Below are 23,761 nucleotides of genomic sequence, written 5' to 3'. Positions count from 1 at the left end.
TTGCGTTTTGTGGTTTGAATTTCAAAAATTACCGAGTCTAATACTACAAAACATGGCCTTACAATCGCATTTTGAAGGCTTGAATTTCAGAAAATATTCGGGCAAGGGTCCCCATACTGCCTTTCTTTTATATCATAAGCAATTGGGTTTTTAAAACTACATTAACAAAAAGTTTAAGTGGAATGGCTCCTAAATATAAATTATTGCTAAAGTTTTTAAGACCGTAACTTTCAAAATTTTTCGAGGGAAGAGCTCCCTTCCTTGTCTAAAACTCTGTTTTTGAAACTTCAATTTCGAGAATTTGCAGGGGATTGATTTTGACCATTTTTTTTTTTTTTTTTTTAAGAATTGATCTGGGACAGTCTCTGACCCTAAAGTCAATAAAATATGACCTATAATTGCGTTTTTAAGGCTTCAATTTCTAGAAATTTCCACCGAGACCTCTGTACCTCTTTTCCCCTAACATCAGCAAACAAAGCTTAAAACGGCATTTTTAAACTACAAATTTCAAAATTTTTCCGGAGGAGAACCCCCGGACCCCCTTTTCTATCAGGTCATTTTTTTCCCTTCAATGTGCCGTCCCCCCCCCCCCCCGCCACACTAAAAAAAACTTCTTTTTGATTGCGCTAGTGGTCATAAAATATTTTTGTCCTAGCAATTAAGTGGATTAGGTACTCAAGTGCCAATAGTTAGTACAAAAATTAATTCCATGAATTCAATTATTTGTCTGAGAATATTTTATGATTAAAAAGGCTTCGCAAAACTGCATCGCCGACGTCATTTTTTGCTCTCGCGCCGCACAGTGTGGCATAGTGGGCAAAAATCAACCGAACTCGCGGGTTTTGAGCTAGGATCTTCTATTATGGCTCAAAATGCGGCAAAATTCTTCGACTATTTCGTAGTGGTGCTACAATTTTGAATTTCTTAACCCCCTAAGAGCCGCGGAGCTCAGAATGGACCCAAGTCGCGATTTTGAAAACCAAAAAGTATGACCATATTTTTTCCCTGATATGTGGCTCAATGCTTAGTATAAATCGAGGAAATGGATGATAAAACACAACTTTTGATCGCTGCTGGGTGTTTAGAAATGCTTTTTTCCACCGTATAAGTCATTAAAAACATGATTTTTCAGGTTTTTCCGCTGAAAAAATGGGTTTTAACGGTCTTCACACATTTCCCGCTAAAGAACAAATATCTATTTTAATTCTAAACTACAAGTTTTCAATCATTTTCCAAAGTTCAAAAGGTAAAAACGTCCCTAAAACACCGAAAAATTGCTCAAAGTCCGAATTTCAGCTCGAGATACTACCATTGTCCACGGGAATAAATCTGCAATAGCGGCAAACAGCTTATTTTATTTGTATACATTTATGTGTATACATCTTGAGAATAAATCGTCTGCGTTCGAATTAAGACCTTTACATTTAGAATTTCCGAATGCTTTTGATGTTTTTAAGAAAATTTAATGTATTAAAGTAACAGTTGAGCAAATGTGTAGACACAAAATTAGTATGTTTGTCTGTTTCCTCGGAATAATCGTAATATTCGAATTGTACCAGGTATGTTCACTCTTTTTGTTCTCTGTTACAAATATTTAAAAAAAAATTATGTAAATTACATTTTTTTTTTGTTTCTGCGTGTAAGACCAAAAAACAACATAAATTTTAATATAAATTATTAAACTTTATAATAAAGTTAAAATAACATGTCTTTACTGTTTTTCATAGTTCTAAATTGAAAGCCAATGGACATATATTTGTAAATATTTGTTTTTTAAATTAAATAGAGTGAAGTAAAATCATATAATTTCATTAATCCTTTCAGCCTTACCTCAAATTCATTTGTATTATAATTTATAAATGATGTTGTTAGGAACAAAACTAGGGCTAAAAGGGTTCATCTGAGCATTCGTTGTTTAGTTTAAAACACATTGAAATTTTAACATGTGTTTTTATATTTTAAGTTAGAATTCCAACAAAAACACTTACGTAAAAGAGTGAAAATACCTGTTACAATTCAAATATTACGATTATTCCGAGGAAACAGACAACATACTAATTTTGCGTCTACACATTTGTTCAATTGTTACTTTAATACATTAAATTTTCTTAAAAACATCAAAAGCATTCGGAAATTCTAAATGTAAAGGTCTTTATTCGAACGCAGACGATTTATTCTCGAAATGTATACATATAAATGTATACATATAAAAAAAGCTGCTTGCGCTATTGCACAGATGTACTCCCGTGGACAATGGTAGGATCTCGAGCTGAAATTCGGACTTTGAGCAATTTTTCGGTGTTTTAGGGAGGTTTTTACCTTTTGAACTTTGGAAAATGATTTAAAACTTGTAGTTTAGAATTAAAATAGATATTTGTTCTTTAGCGGGAAATGTGTGAAGACCGTTAAAACCCATTTTTTGAACGGAAAAAACCTGAAAAATCATGTTTTTAATGACTTATACGGTGGAAAAAAGCATTTCTAAACACCCAGCAGCGATCAAAAGTTGTGTTTTATCATCCATTTCCTCGATTTATACTAAGCATTGAGCCACATATCAGGGAAAAAATATGGTCATACTTTTTGGTTTTCAAAATCGCGACTTGGGTCCATTCTGAGCTCCGCGGCTCTTAGGGGGTTAAGAAATTCAAAATTGTAGCACCACTACGAAATAGTCGAAGAATTTTGCCGCATTTTGAGCCATAATAGAAGATCCTAGCTCAAAACCCGTGAGTTCGGTGGATTTTTGCCCACTATGCCACACTGTGCGCCGCCACTGACTCCAATCAACTAATCAACTGCTTTTAGAGCGGTTAGTAACCGGTCGACCGGTGAGGTTCGTCGAACGCAAGCATTCCTTGAGCTCGACGAGCTCAACCGGTAACTATCGCTTCACTGCGGGTAAAAACCATAGACTAATAATAAGAGTAGACCGAGCTTTCCCAGACTTGCTGATGAAAAAATTGGTTCATGGATACATCATGTGACTGGTGGAAGGCTTAGCGAAAACTTCGGCGGCATGGTTGCTAGATGGCAACATTATCTATAGTTTGGCACTCGACACGTATTTTAAGTAATGTGTTTTCATTATAATTTCTTTCCAGGTGCAGAGATTGAACTGTTTTTCTTTTAGTTATGCATTATTTTGACATTAGTAATTAGTCTTTGATCACAGTTTTCAGTAACTTTTATTTCATTTGGAACTGCTACGTCAGCGTTGGCGTGAACGTAATGGAGTTAACGTTTTGCGTTAACGCAAAAATGTACTAATCGGAATCTTAAATTGAAATTGGAGGTAAAAATCTTACCGTTTGCCAATTCTATTTGGGCGCTTGCATCTTTAATTGCTTAGAGAGTTATTGAAATTGACTAAAGAAAATACTATCTAAACGAAAAACTCACTATATTAACAAAATATTTACAACTTAGAATAACAAATTTACAAATCGGACTCCATAAATATTCCGCGTTCCATCAATTCTATTTATTTTATTTCTCGCTTGCTCGATCGTCTGCTACGATCAACGCCCGCTGTTGCTAGGATATCCACTAGTCACATGGTTTGGTTCATGAGCAGCAAAGGGTTGCCACAGCTCGGTCTACTCTTATTATTAGTCTATGGTAAAAACCCTCACTGCAGTGCATTGTGGGAACTGTAGCAGACGAAAATCCGGAACTACAGCGTATAATAACACTTGCTTTTGTGTGGCTTATAAACTCTTCTTTCTATTTAAAAATGGGAGGTTTTTTACGTTTTTAACTAAGAAAGGTAGAATTACGGTAACCGGGTCGCGGCGATAAATATTTCATTCTGGCAACCCGCTACCTTACCTTGGCGACGGAGCAATTTTGGTAACCCTACACCAAAGCTGATTTGCTATTCGTTTGGCCAATCAGCCATTTCAGAATTCACTTTTGCAAAATTGTAATTTATTTGTCCAATAAATCCTTTTTTTTCTTTTAATTCCATAGAATAATATTTTAAATTTTCACAAGGGTGATTTTTTCTGAAAATTGGCAACATATTGTGTTTTTTCAAATTTTAGATCTTCGAAACATTTTATAAAATTTTACATCGCGAAATGTTTGTCACTTTTAACTCTTTTAAGTTTTAGATTTAAAAATTAGTTATTCATACATTTTGGATACGTTTTTGGAATGTGTTTGCAGTAAGTTATTTCTTTCATGTTTTATTGTTCTATCTGAAATTTAAAATTTAGTAATTATCGTAATCACTTATTCAGTAAGTTAGAATTCTCATTTTAGTTATGATAACGTTCTCTGAATGAATATTTTGATATGATTTAACTTATTTAGTAGATCGTTTTAAGTCTTAATTAAACAGTAAGTATTTTTAATGGCTTTTTCTCATTTTATTTCAGACTAATGTCGTGTTCTATCCAACATTTACTGTTATTAAATTTCGGTAAAAATTTATGTTTCATTTTAATGTTCCTTAGCAAATTAAACATGTTAATAGAAAGTAACACCATATACGTCATGAACCTTTTCATTCACATACATCATTCATGATATTTTATTTCTTTTCCTACAGAAAAAAATGAGTTCAATATTACTGCAATGGGAAAGTAAAGAGCAGTATCGGCAAATTTTTATTTAAGTTTTTTTTCGCATTTTTGTTATGGGTTGTACTTTAGTTTTCTTGTACAAGCTTGCTTACTTGCTTTCCACTGAAAAAACAAAAAGATCAAATTCCATCATTTCGCTATTGTTAGTATCGAATCTCAAAACACGTTTCTTTGTATGTCTCAAATATTCATCTCTGTAGATAACGCGCTTTATCTTCCCACGTTTAAGTTAACGTCTTGAAAAAAGTTAACTCTCATTTGTCTTTTCTGCAACTTTTATTTCAAAGTATGAAAAATAATATAGTTCTATAAAAAAATAGGCCTTATCATTTGTTTCTTTCCATATTTTGCAATATTTTAAAAAGGAAAAAAGAATTTTAATGCCCTTTTTTTTTCTTTACGATTGCAATCAGAGAAAGAAAAGGGTTAATAAACAGTTGTAGTTACTAAGGTGATAGTTTGAGCAATCCGAAGCTCCGCCCCTTGTCTTTGGGTCAACACTCATTGAATGATTTCTTTTGTTTACATTGTACTACTTTGTTTACATTGAGTCGTAGGTGCCAAATTTGGCAGTTTTTGAAAAATTACGCCAACGCGACCCGGTTACCGTAATTCTACCCTAAGAAACGTTGTAAAAGAATGATGAACGATTCATTTGATACGAAATACTCTCTTTATTATCGTATTTTCATGGGTTTAAGCCTCTTTGGTTCCTTATCAGAAACATGATTAAAACTCGAATTCTCTTTTTATTTTTCCCGTTCCTCGGCATTTTCCATGCATTCGTAAGTCTTTTTAAGCCCTACACATGTTCATTATGCGCATGAAGTCCAGTAATCCTTAAATAAAACGAGTTTTTTTAGCACTACTGACACTACGTAATTGGTCAAAATACCCGCAGACGGACAGCTGATGGGACCGTTGCCAAACCGTGAATAAGGTCCATTGGGTGTCGGGAACATTGGGCACCCAGAATTTTGTTGCTGTTTAACATTTTCGGTGTCCAAAAGCTGTGCTTCCAATCGACGGCGCCTAACTTTCATATAATCGTCCAATGTTCCCGGCGCCCAATATCAGGGCCGGATTTAGGGGAGGGCAGGTGGGGCTACTGCCCCGGGGCCTCCACAACAAAAGGCCCCCACAATAAAATTTTTACAAAATATCCAAACTTTCACGGGTCGAAAATATCGGATAGATACATATATATCAAAATATTCGTATATATATCAAAGTACTCTTGGCCACGGACTATAGACACAGACCATGCGCCGTTTAAAATTTTACTGTTGTAATTTTAAAGGGTCTTCGATCGTATAATGGAATCCCATTGAGGAGAAATGGATTTCTTAGCATTAGAGAGGAAACACCCCGCAGTTTTCCATCACTCATAAAAAGGTGGGCACCTGAGGGATTAAATATGATTTTTTTTTGCAGCTGGTAAATTTACATAACATTGACAGTGCAAGTTATAAGTTTCAGAGAAAAAACTATGGACTTCTTTTTTTATCGTACAAAATTATTCCTTTAAACAATTTGAAGGGAACTTTAGTGACGGCGTAGTAGTAGGCGTGACAAGCACCTAGTTTTCTCTTTAGTCTTTTTTTATGGAGATTAAGTAGAAATATAAAAACTGTTGTGAGTCCAAAGCTTCAAAAAAGTACCAGAATATAATAAAATATTATAAGCAATCTTAGTCCAAATGCTCAAAACCACATAATGTTTTCAGAGGAAGTTAGAATCATCGTTAAAGGCGACAACTAGTGGTGAAATTCTTTGATCCTGTTCCTAGTTTCACAAGTCAAAACAACAGGCTCCAGAACAACGGCAAATTCTGGTAGGCTACGTTTCGAGTGTAATGCATATCGATTGATGGGGATTTCTATTTTTATGCAATAAGGAATAGGGAAGAAATATGTAATTTAGGGTTTAACGTCTAGTTTCGTATCCTACGAGGATCTGTTGTCTCAAGAGCCTTTATTTTCCAATGCAAAAAAAATGGACAGGGGCAATAATTGTGCCCCTAGATGTCGCTTTTGCGAAATCAGAAATTATGAGCAAGTTGGTCTTGATTAGTAGTATCTACTAATATCACAAGAGATATAGAAAATAGAAATCATTAAACCAATAACATAGACATTATAATACAAGAACAATTGAAATTTATGAATGTATAACTGGGTATTCGATCCATAACACCAGTGTTACTAAAGCAGTAGTGGTTTTCGAACACTCCTGAAATTCGATAGTTCTCCTTCTTCTTACATCACTACCTCAACTCTCAACTTTCATTTTATTATGGCGGTGTCGGCGCGTGGAATATTTAAACGGCGCTAATATTTTTACACCACTTTATCCCTCCAACAATGTGGAAACTTTTAGTTTTGTTCTACAAAAACGAAGGTAAAGATATCATTTTTCAATACTGACAACTCTTTCGCAGTTGAAAGTAAATAGATCAGAAAATATATACTAGATGAACATCTCACTTACACAAGGTCCAAAGTTATTTTTAGCAGCATGTTTTTGAGCTGATGTTAATTTTGTTGACTTGTTTTTCCCCCATTTTTTTTCCGTAGTTTTAATTTTTGTATTCATCTACAAAATTCGACTTAGAATCAAGAATATTGTAAATGGTAATATATATATATATATATATATATATATATATATATATAAATATATATATATATATATATATATATATATATATATATATATATATATATATATATATATATATATATATATATATATATATATATATATATAAATAAAAATATAAACATACATATATATATTTTATTTCTGAGGTAAAATAAGTTGTAGGTCTTATACATCATACTAGTTTTGAAAGTATGCTTTGGTTTTGCTTACACAGGGAAGCATTTAAATTGTTCTGTATGATATTTCATATAGCTTGGTTGTTTTTTTTTTTTTTTTTCTCATTCAATTTTACAGTGGTTGCGACTTAACATTTCTATATGAAAATATCTTTTTAGGAAACTTTAATTCCAACCTCTTAAACTACTTAAAGCAGATAATCGCACATTCTGGAAAGACTTTCACGCCTACAGATAAAGGGCAGGGGGCAAATTTCATCATCTCTTAGAGTGTAGGATGCATCATGGTGGTTTTAATAAAAGACAGGGCGCTGCGCCCTTTGAAAAACACAACAGGGAACTCTACAATTCACATTTGGGCACATATATGTTTCCAAATTTTGTTCATTTACCTGCGGTAGGTACTGCTCAACTGAGAATGAGATTTAGATCTGGTTTTTAAAATTTGAAGTAATTCAGTGGATTTAAAAGGTGCACAATCTGTGTTTTTGTGTGGAAATGAAGTTTCTTGTTTCAAGCTTGGTACCAAAGTTAAATAAAATTAGGTTCTGCCAAATAACACCAATGTGGCCGACCAATGATTAATTAAAAATGATGCTTTCGATAATACTGCCGTGCTAAGCACAGAGATGTGGCATCTGCAGTAGAGCTCAAAACGAGAAATGGAAGATTAAAGTCTTTTGATCAATCTGTTTTTTTTTTTTTTAATCAAAGTGCAGTGAGACAATAAGTTGAAAAGATAAATCACTTAAGGAGTTAACATTACATTTATGATTATGTTTATTAGTAAACTTGTAGAAATTTGGTGATAACATTTTTGTTCCTAATTCAATTTCAAATAGAATTTTACTTCCATAACTCAAAATAGGACAATCTTTATACATAGATGGCTACTTCTGTATGTATGTCTGGTGTAATCTTCAAAACTACTGGACCGATTTTAACCATTTTTTCACCATAGATAGCTACATTATCAGGGAGCAACTTAGGCTATAATTAATTCCTAAAAAACTTAGTTTAAAAACGTTATGATGGAAAACAGTTAATGTCATGTAATTTTCCCATTAAATGATTAAATATAAAACCCATTATTATGAAAATTCATTGTCCTACAACAGCAATATTAAAAGTAATATTGAAAATTTTGAATCAAAACTTCTCTGGAGCAAACATGAGTTTAAAGTCATTTAAACATTTGGATTTTTTTTTTCTCTTTTTGTGTGTCTGTACTATTTAATTAAAATAAGCGCATGATTTTTTTAAAAATAATGTTTGTTTTTGTTAGTTCACATTTTGGAAATTCTTCAAATTTTTATATGCTTAAATGTCATGCTTTTGTTTCTAAATGAATACTTGTTTGTTCTTTAAAGTCATTCCATTTCAAATCAGGCAGGCAGGTATGAAAAGTGTCATATGACCATCACCGATTTTTTTGAAAAAAATACAGTAGTTACAACTAAGGTACATATGAACTATCCCAAAAGGATTTTGCAAGAAAATTTTTTTTTTCTTCAGTTACAGCCTATTAAAATTCTGCACAAAATCGGCCATTTTGGAAAAAAACGGCAAAACACTCCATTTGAAATGGACACTATTTCAAAAGTATTTAACCTATTCGAATAATTCTTTTTTCTAAAAATAAATAAGGACCCATATATCCTCTAGACATCGTTTTTGAAAGTTTAGTTAGGTTTTTTGATAAAGAAAAAAATTCATTTTTTCCGCCAAAAAACTGCATTTTTACCAATTTTATAATTTTTTTTCTCCATGAAAAAAACGTTTTTTTTACTAAACGGAGATTGCAGTCTAAAGCCCTTATATGATAGTTTCATAACATATTTTATTAGAATCCTTGAGTGCATACAGCCTCGTAAATAAAATTTAAAATTTTGAAAATTTTCAAAAATTAGTGATTTTTGAAGTGATTTTACTCAAAAAACCCATTTTTTAAAAATCTAAAAATTGGCTCATTTGAACCCCATATAATGCTTAACTAGTGGATAGACACCGCATCTGGTATTTTTTCCCATAAAATGTTTTATGATTTTTTGAAAGTGACCTTATCGCCCATGGCATGCATGTAAAATAAAAAGTCTAATAATTTCAGTCACTGAAAATCTGATTATATTAATGCCTAATAGCTACAAAAACGGTGCACTTTATCAGGAACAACTAAAATCTTACTGACTTTTAATAATATATCAGAAACAAACTGCTTTTGATGATCCAATCAATTCGTCTTTTTGTAAGACTCGGTGTGTAGTTTATAGATAGAAGAGCCTTTGGTGATTATATTAATGACTAGCTATGATAATGATGTACTTTATCAGTAACAGTTAAAATCTTTCCTTTTTTTTAAATAAATATTAGTTTATTTCGTCTCCAAAGCTATGCATTCACCGTACTTTCATATGCAGCAACAAATCATATTTTTTCTCTTTCAATAGTCGTTCTCTTCAACTCAATTACACGACAGGGGAAATCATCAAAGGGAAGAACAATACAATGCATTTAAAACGATTAATTTTAATTTCGTGCTTTGGTTGTCATTGGCGAATGTTGTCACATAATTTTTGGATCCTACCTCGTATGATTACTTTTATATGTAAGAATATTAAGAAAGTCTGCGAAGTTCATAATTTTTTTGGTGGGGGTCCGCAGAGGTCTGAAGTTTGGGAACCTCTGAGGTTATACAATATACATGAAAGCTACATTTGTGTACGAAATCGAGATGAGTAAAAATTTCTTGTGTTTAAATTATTATTTTAATTTGTTGCCTTTAACTTTCATCATGAGTTCTTGCTGTATAAGTGACCTTATACCTTGTCCTAAAAATTTAGACAAAAACATAAAATACAATTCTCAGTAAAAGTATGAAAGATAGGACATTTAATTTCATTTGTGTATTTTAAAAATAAACAGTACGTAAAGCACAAGGTAAAGTTAATTTATTAGAAAAAATGTGCAGGGGTGCCTACCCGGGGTAGGGGGGGGGGTGTCATGACACAGATTATGCCTTTGAAATTTTAGGCAGGTTTATATTTCTCTTTTTTGGGGGGGGGGAGTCCTTTGCAAGATTTATAGTGGATGTGCCCTTGATCTTAGGGGGGTCTGCATCAGGGGTGCTATTTTGTCCACTTTCTTTATAAAAAATCCGAGACTCCGGAAGAAATTGGACAAAATGAAATATTGTTCTGATGTGATAAAATTATATAATTCTAATACATTATCAGGCCGAGGAGTCTGTCACCTTTCTCACCTTTAGTCACCTTTTGAAAATTTGGTTACTTTTAGTCACCTTTTGCAACTTTTGTCACTTTTTTCACCTTTCTTGAATTGTCTTATGATTTTTTTTTCAAATAATTAAATCCTTGAAAAGTATCTAAATGTTAACAGTGAAATTAATTAAAAAAGTAGCATTAAATATGCCCCGCCCCCCACCTTGTTGTTTAAGAAAAATAGCTATGCTACCGGAAAATCCAGGATTTTTTTTTTTTATTGCTTGCAATTGCACCCCTTGAGCAGAACCAGTCTTTCTATCCCCCTTTGACCGTCAGACGCATTTTCTGCAAGTCTCGTCTAAACACCATTTTTTTTCCTATCGTGTTTCTGGCCATAGAGTTTTGTTCGACTAAAGTTCAGCTGTGCAATTTGTTTCTACACACTTTGTTAAGTGAGTGGTCATCGAATGCAAGTTGTCTTCCGTGTTTATCAAATGACATCATCTGAAGTCTCTGAATCTCACGGAATCTCACGCTCATCTCTAGCCAGGTGCATTACTTGCTTGTTTTACTTTTACTGACTTCAAAAGTCGCGACTAAGCAGCCACAAGTGGTTCGATTTGAAAAAGGGGTGATGGGTTAAGGAGGCGTGCCTCGATGTCTTCTTGATGTCTCGATGAGCGCGGAATAGTGATAAGTTTTGGTTTGTGTTTATAGTGTCACTTTGTGTTTGCACAGAAATGGTTAGTTTGTTTTTTATTTTTGCTGCGCAAGTGCGAAGTGAACTTGGTCTGTGTAAACATTTCCTTTTTTGGTGCTTCTCAGAGAATCTCCGAAATTTTTTTTTAGGTTTCAATGCGTTATATGGCTAGTTCCAGTAAAAATAAAGCTTTTAGAAGCAAATGCTAGCCAAAAGCTTTATTTTATGTAACGGCGAGATTGATTTTATTAAAGTACGGTTTTAACATGGTTTGGTAATGTAATGATTTGGTTCTTCTACATTCATTTCAAAAAGCTGCTGATTTTATAATCCAGAGATTTTATAAGTGGCAGTTAGTGTTTATTTATTTATTGAATTGGAACAAAAAAACTGCTGTAAACCTATTTGGAACAAAATGCACCATGACAGTATTTTTGATAAATGCGATATTATTTTCCTAGATTCAATAAGGAAAAAATTTATGTTTAAAAAAAAAAAGAAAAGAAATAAAAAAAAAACAGGCAACCAACGCATCTAACAAATGAGTCCCGATTGAAAAAAAAAACAAAAGTACAGTGAAACCTGTGTAAGTTGACCACTTGCGGTTCAGCACTTTGGTGGTCAACTTAGACAGGTGATCAACTTATAAAGGGCGGGAATGCTTTTTTTTTCTTTTTGTCATTTCTTGCATCATGTACTCTTTCTGTTAAACTCACTTTCAGTGTTTAACATTATTGAAAGTGAAACAATAATTAAAAATACCTATCAGTATTTTTAATAATAAACAAAAAATAATTTTGTTATTTTTTCCTTGTTTTTAACTATATTAGACACTGTAGGTTTAGAAATTCCATATATGCCAGCTAATTTCCTCTGGATTTCTCCATTTTCAATTAATTTCAATGTTTCATATTTTTTATTAATCTCAAGTTCAACTAACTTTCTTTTTGAAGCCTTTTTATGTATAGCACAAAGAGTAACAAGCTCGACTCTCCTAGTTCATAAAGGCAAAATTAAAATATCCTATCTCTTAATCCCTTGCACCAGACACATGTAACTTTACTCATTAGCAGCCCAGATCTGTGTATCCGCAGTGCGAGGGGCCCGCATCCTTAAAGGGGCTAATGACCCTAGAAATTGAAGATAAAATAGAAAAAAACTAGCACTAAGACTTATGCACTTTACAAATAGACACTGCTGGCCACTAGGGAGGGGCCCAACATATTTTGTTGCAGGGAGGCCCAAAATAGCTAGATCCGGGCCAACTCTTTTTGCCCAATTCCTATGTTGCCATAACATATTGCAACTGAAAGAAAAGATTTAACTTTTCTACTGACACTTATTTTCATTGAACAGAGAACAAAAAGCTATCTCAAATAGAACAACAAATGAAAAACAAGTTTAGAGAATAAAGAGCAGCATAAGCTTTATGCTGCTGTTTAGTTAGTAAAATGCTAGTCTGTCATCAAAGCATTCAAAACATTCTTGGAAAGCTATCGAATAATAATAATAATAATAATAATAATTAATAAATAATAAAATAAAATAATTTGCTGAAGAAAGTTTTAAAAAATAAACCAAGTAGTCAACTTACAAAGGGTTTTTTACAATACTTCAAACCAAATTCAGCATACATTAGTGGTCAAGATAGACAGGTGGTCAAGTTACAGAGGTTTTCCTTCATTATATGAGATAGGACAAATTCCGTTCCTGACAAAAGTGGTCAACATAGACAGGTGGTCAACTTACAAAGGTGGTCAACTTTACAGGTTTTACTGTACCCTCTTTCTTTTCTTTCTTTCACACACACAGATTGAGGTTTCTGCTATTCCACTGGGGAAGCTTATACCTCTATTAATCCACAATGTTTCCAGGATTTTGTTTTCCCAGGACAGCACAAAGACAACACAATAGATGGTGGTGCCATCTATGGACAGTTCGAGAGACAATTTAGAACCAGGCCAGGAGCCGAATAACTTCCTAGTCTGGCACCTCCAGAGGTATCGTTTCACTTGGAGGACATTGTGACCACGAGCATATTTAACGTCGCCCAGTCACCATTAATGACGACGGTGGGTCTTCGACCAGTGAAGTCGAACCCGAGACCCTCCGGTCCCGAGTCCAATGCCTTACCGATCAGGCTACCACGGCCCTAAAGTACCCTCACATCGTTATCTTTATCACCCCTATTTTGATCAAATCAGAAGAGACCATGACAGCATTCCTGCTTATTCGGCATTATTTTTTATTCCTAAGCCTGATAAGTTGGGGATTGCAAATTGCTTAGGGCCAGTCTAGCTGGGCCCAGAGCCTGTTGTTGGTCGTCACTTATGTATTTGTAATTATTAATAACTAGATTTAATTCTACATTTTTTACCTCCCATGGACATGTCATGGAACATTTTCAGAGCTTGTTAAAAAAATAAAAAATAAATAAAACAAGAAAGAAAAAATCATGAACATTTTCAGGCATATGAAATGATATTTTCATCATTTTATACAAGTACAATTATCATTTTGTTAAAGTCTGATTTTTCAAATTGGTTTTCTCAGTTATTCTCTACTGTCAAGACTTTCGATTTAATATTTATGCTTTGTATTTACTAAGAAAAAAAGAAAGAATGCTGATAATTTTTCAACAAGCTAAAAAAAGAGAAAAAAAGCAATACTAAAATTGTGATTGAATAACATAAATTATATGTTCAAGAAATGTATCATCTTGCTTTTTACTTCACAATTTCAAGCTTTATTATGCTGATTAAATATATATATATAATAAGGTAACATAAAGTTTACACTGAAAGTTTTTTGAAAATATCTTAAAATTTTTATTTTACTACTTCTAGCCCTATAATATTCATTTCCAAAATTGTAAAGAAATCTTTATAAGAAATATATAGGCTATTTTGGTAAAAGTCAGTAAAAAGGGATAATCCTTTTCTATTTTTTGAGTTCTTAACAAATTGCTTTAGGTCACCTTTTAGTTACTTTTTTGTCACCTTTTAGTCACCTTTGTTTTCAAATTTGTCACCTTTCTCACTTTTTTCAAAGGCCATCAGCAGTCCTCGGCCTGATTATCTATTATAAATTTATCATTTAATTAAAATAGAATGATTGTTAACTTATTAAAAACAAATTTTTAACTACACATTGGTGCAACTAATTTTAGATCATAGTTTACTTAAAAGTAACAAAATTTAACAATATGAATAAGCTATTGGGCGTGATTACATTTATATGGAGAGATGTCTCAGTTGCCAAATCGATTAACTCCACTTTTCAAAAAAATCATCATTTCTGCTTTAGTAGTGCTTAATCAATGCTTAGCTCGGGAATTTATATTAAAGTTTTGGTTCAGTTCATTTCTGACCATGTGATGGCAAAAAATGTAACACGAGGTCCTATTTACTCCTATGTGAAACACAATCTCTTTCATAACTTTTCTCTACTTTTTCTTTGTGGAGTTGATCGATTTGGCAAGTGAGGCATCCATATATTACAGTAGTAGAAATCAAACTCCATGGTAAAATCAAACATACATATAAAACGAAGATTTAAAGTCTAAAAATATTTTACTGTTATATTTTCATGTTTTTATTGATGTTATGCCATAGTCAGGTGGCGTAGCTAAGGGGGGGCGGTCCGCCCCGGGCGGCACTTTTCTAGGGGTGGCAAATTGACACTTTTGATATGGAAAAAAAAAATGTATTTTCCAAATAAGGAAGTTATGGTTTTAATCTGTTACTGCAGGCAAAAAGAAAATTTCTTCTTAAAGCACTCAAAAGGACAAAATAACTTTTCTGGGGTATAATGGACACTTTAAGTATTCCTGTAGTTTTCAATAATTCCAAGAAAGTGACACCACAAACGAAGAAAATTGCGACTCAAGTCATTTCAAACCAAACGTTCCCAGAAAAATATGTGTGTTTAAACACTCAAATTTATGAATGAAAGCTTGATAATAAGAAATTCTTTACCTGACTTGAACCACACTTTTCTTCGTTAGTGGTTAAAGCTCAAAACTCGCGGTCGCCAGTCGCCAAATGCGACCAATTTTCAAATTTTGGCGACCATTATTTTCACTTCAGTCGCCAATGTGGCTAATTTGCCAATGCAACCTTCCCTGATCTACAATCTTGACATATGATCTTTCCCCAAGTTCTTTTGTCCACTAAAAGTTTGGCTATCGGATCGCCGGGGATGGAGGGGGGGGGGGGGGGTGTAGTATTGTCCTCTTTATGTCTCTACGTCCAGCATTAAGAATTATTTTACCACGAAATGCAAGTAATTTAATGTATTTTAAATATTATTAGATTTATATGCAGTTGTGCTATGTGTTGTTCTGAACAGATACAAAAATCGCAATCACGACGACAAATTCGGTTCAAAACTTGCAATTTCGAAAACTCGGCTTTCTTTACACGTTATCGTAAAAATAGACAAATTTCATACACCAATTTAGTAAATTATGCTTTTTTGATCTTAAATTCATTTTTCAACTTTATTTCTCCGTAACAAATGGCTATTTCTTCGTTTTGCGGTATTTTTGAACTATGAGTTTTCAAAATGGCGTCGCGTTGTTAGATTGTTCATTTTTACCAGTTAAGACGAAAATGTCCTTTCCAAAATAAATGAAAAAAATTAATCTTGTACATTTGGTTTACCTATGAATAAACAAACATGGCGCCTTTGAGTCAAAATGCATCGAAACAAGGTAAAAACGATATCGCTAAATTTTCTTTTTTTTTGCAAGATTTTTTGTTTGGATTATATTATTTGTTTTTCCTTTTTTTTTTCTTTTTAAAATATAAAACCTACTGGAGGAGAGGACATATCCATTTATTTACTTTATTTCTCCTAAAAAAAATTTTTTTAAAAAAAGTTTCGCGGTAAATTTTCAAAATGGCGTCCCGCATTTTCAAAATGGTGCCATGTTGTAGATTGTCAATTCGGAACTCCAGCGCTCGAATACGCTACCTTGTGATGATTTACAAAACTGCCGATGAAACTAAAACGATGCCACGTTGCGTTCCACGTGTGTCTGTTGACGTAAACACAGGCAGTTTGTTCTGAGTATTTATTAACGCAATCGATGAGTCTTAGTTTGCTTTCAGCTACAGAAATTAATTCGTCCCTTAGTAGTATTCTCGAGCTTCGCAAAATAATGTTAGTTTTCCTTATTTCCTTCTAAAATATGAGTTGATTGAAAATAGTGAAAGCGAAAACTGGATTAACAAACTTGGATAACGTTATACAAGGTAAAAAATTTTATTGTTTTGTATTAATTTTTAAGAACATGAGTTTTTTTCAATCTTAAATTAATTTAACTAACCATCTTTTACCGCAGCATTTAGTTGGAATGGACGGTATGCAAAATATTTTCTTGAATATATTATCGTAGAACAAATTGAAAAATGTTTCACCGAGAAAGAATTCACTTTATTCCTTTTATTCTCAGCTGAAAGGTTTTGCCAAATTTGTTTAGGGTTATAGTTTTAGTATTGTGCGAGCAAAGTAGCCTTGGCGAGATTTCGTGTTTTTAGTTAAACCATTTTTAATTTTTATCATGAGTGGAATAAAATGGTAGTAAGATTACAGAATTCGATAAGTAAAAAGAAATAATGGTCAATCAACTGAAAAGAAAACTACCACCATATATCCGTAAGAATTCTGCAGCTGATTTGCATAACTTGACATAATTAAATCGCAACTCAGAAATTTGAAAAATCGAAACAGAAAAATTTTAAATTAACCGATTCGGGAATTCGAGAGAAATAACTCAGCAACAAATGCAAAACAATAAGCGCTAGCCAAGCAAGGCAAAGAAGTATCATCTTCTTTCGATAATAATTTGTAATGTCATATTGAATTTTCTAGCATTAATTGTTGTTCTTGTCAGGCCACAATCATTATTTAGTTTTATCAAGAATTGATAAATATCGAATTCAACATCGTGGAAATAGCTGCTTAGAACTACGAACTACGTAGTTTGCATTAATCTTTGATGTTTAGTAATGCTTCTTGAATTCTCATTTCTTTCTACGTGGGCCAGAATATCCACAAGACTTTGAAAATGAATTTAAAAAGAATAAAGCGAAAAATATCATGCATACGAGCAAAAATCAGAACACTTTTAGCATTCTCTTCGTTACCACATGCGTTTGTTTTAGTTTTTAAGTCGACCATTAGACAGTGACTGCAGTGCCCCCTATAGTTCGTTGGAGTTGCGAATTTTCACCAGTTAGAAGAGGAAAATGTCTGTTCCAAAATAAATAAAGAGAAGTACAATCGTATTTATAAAACACATAAATAAAAAAATGGCACCCTTGCGTCTAGAGAAGGTGGAAAGAATACCGCTGAAACCCTTTTTTCTTCTGCTGGATCTTTTATTTCATTTTTTTTTCGTATCGTTTTATATTGCTTGCCTTTCTTATTTTTATTCATTTTTGAACTCAGGCTCCGATTTTTATAAAATTTTGCATGCATTTGAAAAAGCAAAAAAATATTTTTGTAGAATCACAAATGGTTTAGGTTTTACATTCTGTTCAAGTTTTTGGTATTTTGTTGTTTTCTTTGTCAAGGAACCAGGGTGGCTAAAAGGAAGGAGCCTCATCTCCTTTGGCAGCGGGGCGAAAAAGTGATCGGATTATTCCATCACCACTGGTGGCGCTAGTGTTCAATCTCTCACAGTTCGCTCGCCTGATTTAAAGAGAAAGGAGATTTCACTTGACCCACCCCGAGTATCCGACTGGGTGGATGCCGGCAGTTAGCTAGTTTGGGGCCATTGATACGAAAAATTTGTTGGAACTCAATAATATCGCGCGGTCATTCACGATGGACCTAAAATTACTTTCTTTCTTATATTTGTTCTAGAATTTAGACATTAATTCTGTGTTTTAGCCATTAGAATTATTATTTTTTTTAATTTTATGGATTTCATTAAGTTAGATTTCACATACCATAGTTGCTAAGTTCTTTTACTCCAATTACTTTATTGTGTTACCTCGATCTTCTTTCTTCTTAGTTCTTTTACTCCAATTAATTTATTCAGTTACTTTGATCAACCTTCTCTCCCCCCCCATAAATTTTGAGTGATATAAGCTCATTTAAAATTAAATATTTCACAGTAATATGTGCAACAATATTTAGTTTCTTTTTTTTGTTTACTTCTGTTGAAAAAGCCGTTGCTTTTTTCCTTTTTTCTGTTGGATTTATCTTTAAAAACGATAAGAAAAAATCATTAATACTTTGAACATTGAAAAAAACTACTTTTTCGTTAGTTAATTGTGAACAATTAAAAAGGAATCTTACAAGAAAGTGCTATTCAATTCAAGCGCTAATCTAGTTTATTGCTTATATTTATCAAGCTAAGTTTCGTTTTCACTTACCATAATTGCTTGGTTCTTTTATTCCAATATTTCGTTCTGTTACACCGAGTTTCTTTATCCTGCACCTCCCCCCCCCTCACACAAATTTCGTGCGATATTAGCTCATATAACTTAATAGATTTCATTGTATTATGTGCACCAATATTTAGTTTCCTTTTTGTTTAATTAATTACTTTTGCTGAAATAACCTTTTTTTTTTCTTTTTTATTTCGTTGGATTTATCTTTAAAAACGATTGGAAAACATATTAATACCCTGTCTATTGAAAAAAAAATTGTTTATCGTTAGTTGGTTATTACTGAACAATCACAAATAACGTTACAAGAAAGTGCTATTTATTACAAGCGTTGATCTAGTTTATAGCTTATATTTATCACGTGTTTCGTTTTCACTTACCATAGTTACTTTTTTTCTCCTCCTCCCATACATAAATTTCGTGTGATATAAGCTTACATAAAACTTTATGTATTACATTTAGTTTGGAATTGTTGCTCTGCGCTCGATTTAAGGGAAATTTGAATCCAATGCCAATACAAGCTAAAATTTTCCGTAAAAATTAAAGTTGGTAATTGCATTTAACCATCCATTTAACCAATATGAAAATTACGTTCATAATGTTAATTTGTCTGCTTTAGCCAGATTTTCGACAGTTTAACTTTGCTGTATGTAAGATGACTGCCTTGGCAATGTGCACAACTTTACCATTATAGATACAAAAGTGTCTGTCATTGCTTTGGAGAGATTGCACTTCTACCTGTTGGTCCGCGGAAGGTATTTTATTTCCCTTCTACCACCCATTGGAAAACCAATGAAGGCATTCTATCCGCCACCTGGGGACGCGCCCTCTAGGGGTTACAGGCTCCCCCGAGGGATGTATTTACGAGAAAACTTCCTCATATACACAATTAAAAATGAGCCACAACTGACACTGCTTCAAAAGATCTAATGCCACATACTGGCCATGACTAAAAACAGGCTCAGAGAGCACCAAACATATTTTCTCATTTGTCCTTCTTGTTGTTATTCTGAATCCTTGCCACGTCACGAACAAAAAATGGTTTAACTAAAAACGCGAAAACTCGCCAAGGCTACTTTGCTTGCACAATACTAAAACTACTATAACCCTAAACAAATTTGGCGAAACCTTTCAGAGAATAAAAGAATAAAGGGTTATTCATTTTGAACTGAAATGAAGCAGAGAATACGACGCTCAAAGCGCCTACGCGTTCAAAACAACATTGCCGATGAACATGATTGTAGCAATTGTGAAGAATGCCTCTTTAAAAAGAGCGTTTAAATATACTAAATGTTGCCATGACGGAAAGGTCACCGGCATTGTGTGACTATCTGTTGAAGGAACTGCTTTCTATTTTTTTAAATGAATAACTTTAAAATCAAGTCCTCTCATTTACTCTTAAAATTAAATGCATAGTACTCAGAAAAATTACGAAAACCGGATCGTAACTTACGGGTTTTATTAGGAAAAAATGTTTTCAAAAGCCAGCTAAAATCATTACTTTACGAAAACCGGATCGTTCGGGTTTTATGGCAAATAAAATCATTTTTAGTTTCATGGCAAATGAGCAGAACAGCTATATCAAAAACAATATACAAAATAGAACAGAAATTGCACAACACATAATAAGAATGAATGCTCGCTAAAGTCATAGTAGAAACACAAATTAAACACATCGAATGCAAAGTATGCCAAAAACCTAGGGTGGAATAAAGTATTCTATGCTTCTCTGAACAGCTTTCATGGCGAAAGTAGTTTAATACTTCCAAATAGAGTCATTCCATTTCAAATAAGGCAGGCAGGTATGAAAAGTGTCCATCACCGATTTTTTTGGAAAAAATACAGTAGTTACAACTAAGGGACATATGAAATATCCCCAAAAGGATTTTGCAAGAAATTTTTTTTTCTTCAGTTACAGCCTATTAAAATTCTGCACAAAATCCGCCATTTTGGAAAAAAACGGCAAAACACTCCATTTGAAATGGACACTATTTCAAAAGTATTAAACCTATTTGAATAATTCTTTTTTCTAAAAATGAATAATGAACCATATATCCTCTAGACATCATTTTTGAAAGTTTAGTTAGGTTTTTTGATAAAGAAAAAAAATCATTTTTGCCGCCAAAAAACTGCATTTTTACCAATTTTATGATTTTTTTTCTCCATGAAAAAAAAGTTTTTTTTACTAAACGGAGATTGCAGTCTAAAGCCCTTATATGATAGTTTCATAACATATTTTATTAGAATCCTTGAGTGCATACAGCCTCGTAAATAAAATTTGAAATTTTGAAAATTTTCAAAAATTAGCGATTTTTGAAGTGATTTTACTCAAAAAACCCATTTTTTAAAAATCTAAAAATTAGCTCATTTTAACCCCATATAATGCTTAACTAGTGGATAGACACCGCATCCATTAATTTTGCGGAAGCAAAATGTGCCGTATTCCCCCCTCCCCCCTGGATAATTATTTTCTTGAAAAATGCAAAAATTTTTTCTTCGAATTTTATCTTCAGAATATTATTTTATCCGTATTACTTGGACGCTAATGTGCTAAAAACTGACTCTTTCATCTAAATTATTGTTTTTTGAGGGTGAACAAAGCCATCGCCTGTTTGGTGATATTTTGATAGTTGAAATTGTAACCCTAACTCCAGTGGATTAACCCTAAACTCCAGTAGGTAGCTTTCATTATTGATCATTTTTTCATTTCTTCATTCCCCTGAAATGAGTCTTACCAGTAAAACAGTTAAGTTACCAGATCGAGTTCAGCCTTGTCACAATAAATCCTTTCCCTCAAGGTTGGCCGCATTGGACCCAATTGGGTTGGACCCAATGGGTTTTTTTGAAAAAATCTATTTAAAAAAACCCATTATTTAGCCCACTTTTGGGTTTTTTTTTAAAATTTTCTGAGAAGTTTTTTGAAAAAGTAATTAATTTAAATACTTTTACAATTTAAAATTCTTTTTTATTTGTTCTGCACCACAGACAATGGACATTAAAAATGAATTTTGAACTTTAATAATATTTAACTCTTAACAGCATTAAAAAAAATACTTCAAAGATTAAAAAATATATATTTAACTTTAACTGGTCAATAAATAACTCAAATTATCTTGACTAAGTCCTGTCACTTCTGATTTTCTCAATAGTTGTAGATTGTACAGAGGAAACTACTCTAGCAAAATGGCTTTCATGTGGATTATTTTCGAAAACCCAATATGTCACAAATCTCGAATAAACTAGGTATATTTTTTAGAAAGTAACAGGTTTTACAAAGTCGGACAGAAAACGGAATAGATGTACAGTATTTTCATTATCTTACGAAAATGTTTAATATTTCTTACTCTGTACACAGAAATAGAAAAACAGGCAACATAAAATTCAAAGAAATGTCTTCATTAAGCTGGAATTCAGTAAATAGGGATTTATACTACTTGAGCTTCTACAGTAATTTTGCATAACAAAATGAAATACAATAAAGTAAAATGCAAAAAAAAAAAAAAAAATAATAATAATAATAATAATAATAAATAAATAAATAAATAAAAAATGTAATTAAAAATGAACAATAGAGTTTATCACTCAAGAAGTAACTCTGCCTTAACTGTTAATAATCATGGAAACTAAAAAATCTGAAACTTCACCATTCTTGGGTTTCGTCGTCTTCGATACTTTTCTTCAGAAAACGCTGAATTTTAACTAGTTTTCCAGCTTTTTTTACCCCAAGAAAACTTTTGCACTTCGTCCATATACTTACGCTACAATATGCTACAAGTACCCCACATTTTCTTTAAAAAAAAGACAAAAAAACCCACATTTCTTTCAAAAAACCCAGCTTTAGTTGGGTTTTTTTGGGTTTTATTTTAAAAAAACCCTGGGTCCATGGGCTTAAAAAAAAAACCCGGGTTTTTGCCAACCCTGCTTTTCCTGCATGTTAAACATTACCAAAACATGTTATCAAATTATCATGCCGTGGCGTGAGTTTCATTGATGAAACTCGCAGGTTACTCGATCATTGGCTATTATACATACGAGGATATTTTAAACTAAAAATTAAAAGTGTTAAGTGTATAATTTATAGATATATTTTCACTTTGTATTTCCTGAGTTCAGAATATTTCTGAAATTTGTTTTCCACTGAGTTTTTAAAGAAAAAAGTGTATAAAAACTGCTCTCAATCACTTAATATTTGAAACCAGTGGCGGCTCGTGGGAGGGACCAGAGGGGGCCCAGGCCACCACCACCGAGATACTCCTCAAGGCCAAACAACCTCTCCGAAGGGAAGTGTATGAGTCACACGAAGAAGACCTGTTAGTGCTTTCCCCAAACCTTCTGGGGGAGTGTTTTCAATCTCTCACATCGTTGAATTTGCTGAAAGTAACGGTCGCTATGCTTTGTCCCCGCCATTTACTCTTGGGATTATGACTTTACTTTGTGAATTGTTTTTGTTGATTCGCATATTTTATTTGTTTAGTGGTTAAGTTTCGCTTATTATAGTTATTTCTTTTGTTATTGTGTATAAGTGTATCAATCATGCCGTTCAGATACTGTGTGCCTGGATTTCAGTGCAGTTACGACAGCACCTATAAAATGTAAACTTTTTTAATTCTCGGCCGATGTAGAGATGTGCAAAAGATGGATTAAATCTATTACACGCAAGGATTTTGCACCAACTAAGTCATCTCGGGTGGGTTCTTAACATTTTTCCCCATTAAAAACTAATGTGCACAAATTAATTCTGTTGTTGTTTCTCGAAAATAAGACTGGTACATTGAATAACAAATGTCAATAATTACTTTTAGCAAAATGATTTTTTTAGCCGTTTTTTAAATACTGAATAATCATAAACCAGATACAGTAACGTGAATAACCAGGAAGTAAATCATTATTCCGCTCCCCCCTCCCCTATTACAGTCACTGGTAATATAGTATCAGGTTCAGTATACCTTATACCTATTTTATTCATGAGTGTTTTTGTTCCTTTGTCTGGTTGTATCCTAAATATAAA

The 23,761-nt window shown here is 32.8% G+C and overlaps 1 protein-coding gene across 1 annotated transcript in view; it reads left to right on the top strand.

The window, feature by feature from the left end:
• Positions 1–6,877: 6,877 nt before the first annotated feature.
• The window catches only part of LOC129232154 (tubulin monoglutamylase TTLL4-like), a 101,965-nt gene continuing 85,081 nt past the window's right edge, over positions 6,878–23,761 (top strand). Inside the window, exon 1 of the mRNA XM_054866398.1 lies at positions 6,878–6,989. The gene's annotated coding sequence lies outside the window, so the exon portion shown is untranslated. The remainder of the gene's footprint in view (positions 6,990–23,761) is intronic.

The sequence above is a fragment of the Uloborus diversus genome, chromosome 1, assembly GCF_026930045.1.
Source record: "Uloborus diversus isolate 005 chromosome 1, Udiv.v.3.1, whole genome shotgun sequence".
NCBI classification, from domain to species: domain Eukaryota; kingdom Metazoa; phylum Arthropoda; class Arachnida; order Araneae; family Uloboridae; genus Uloborus; species Uloborus diversus.
The sequence above is the reverse complement of the archived record's forward strand: the minus strand, read 5'-3'. Positions and strand labels throughout refer to the sequence as shown.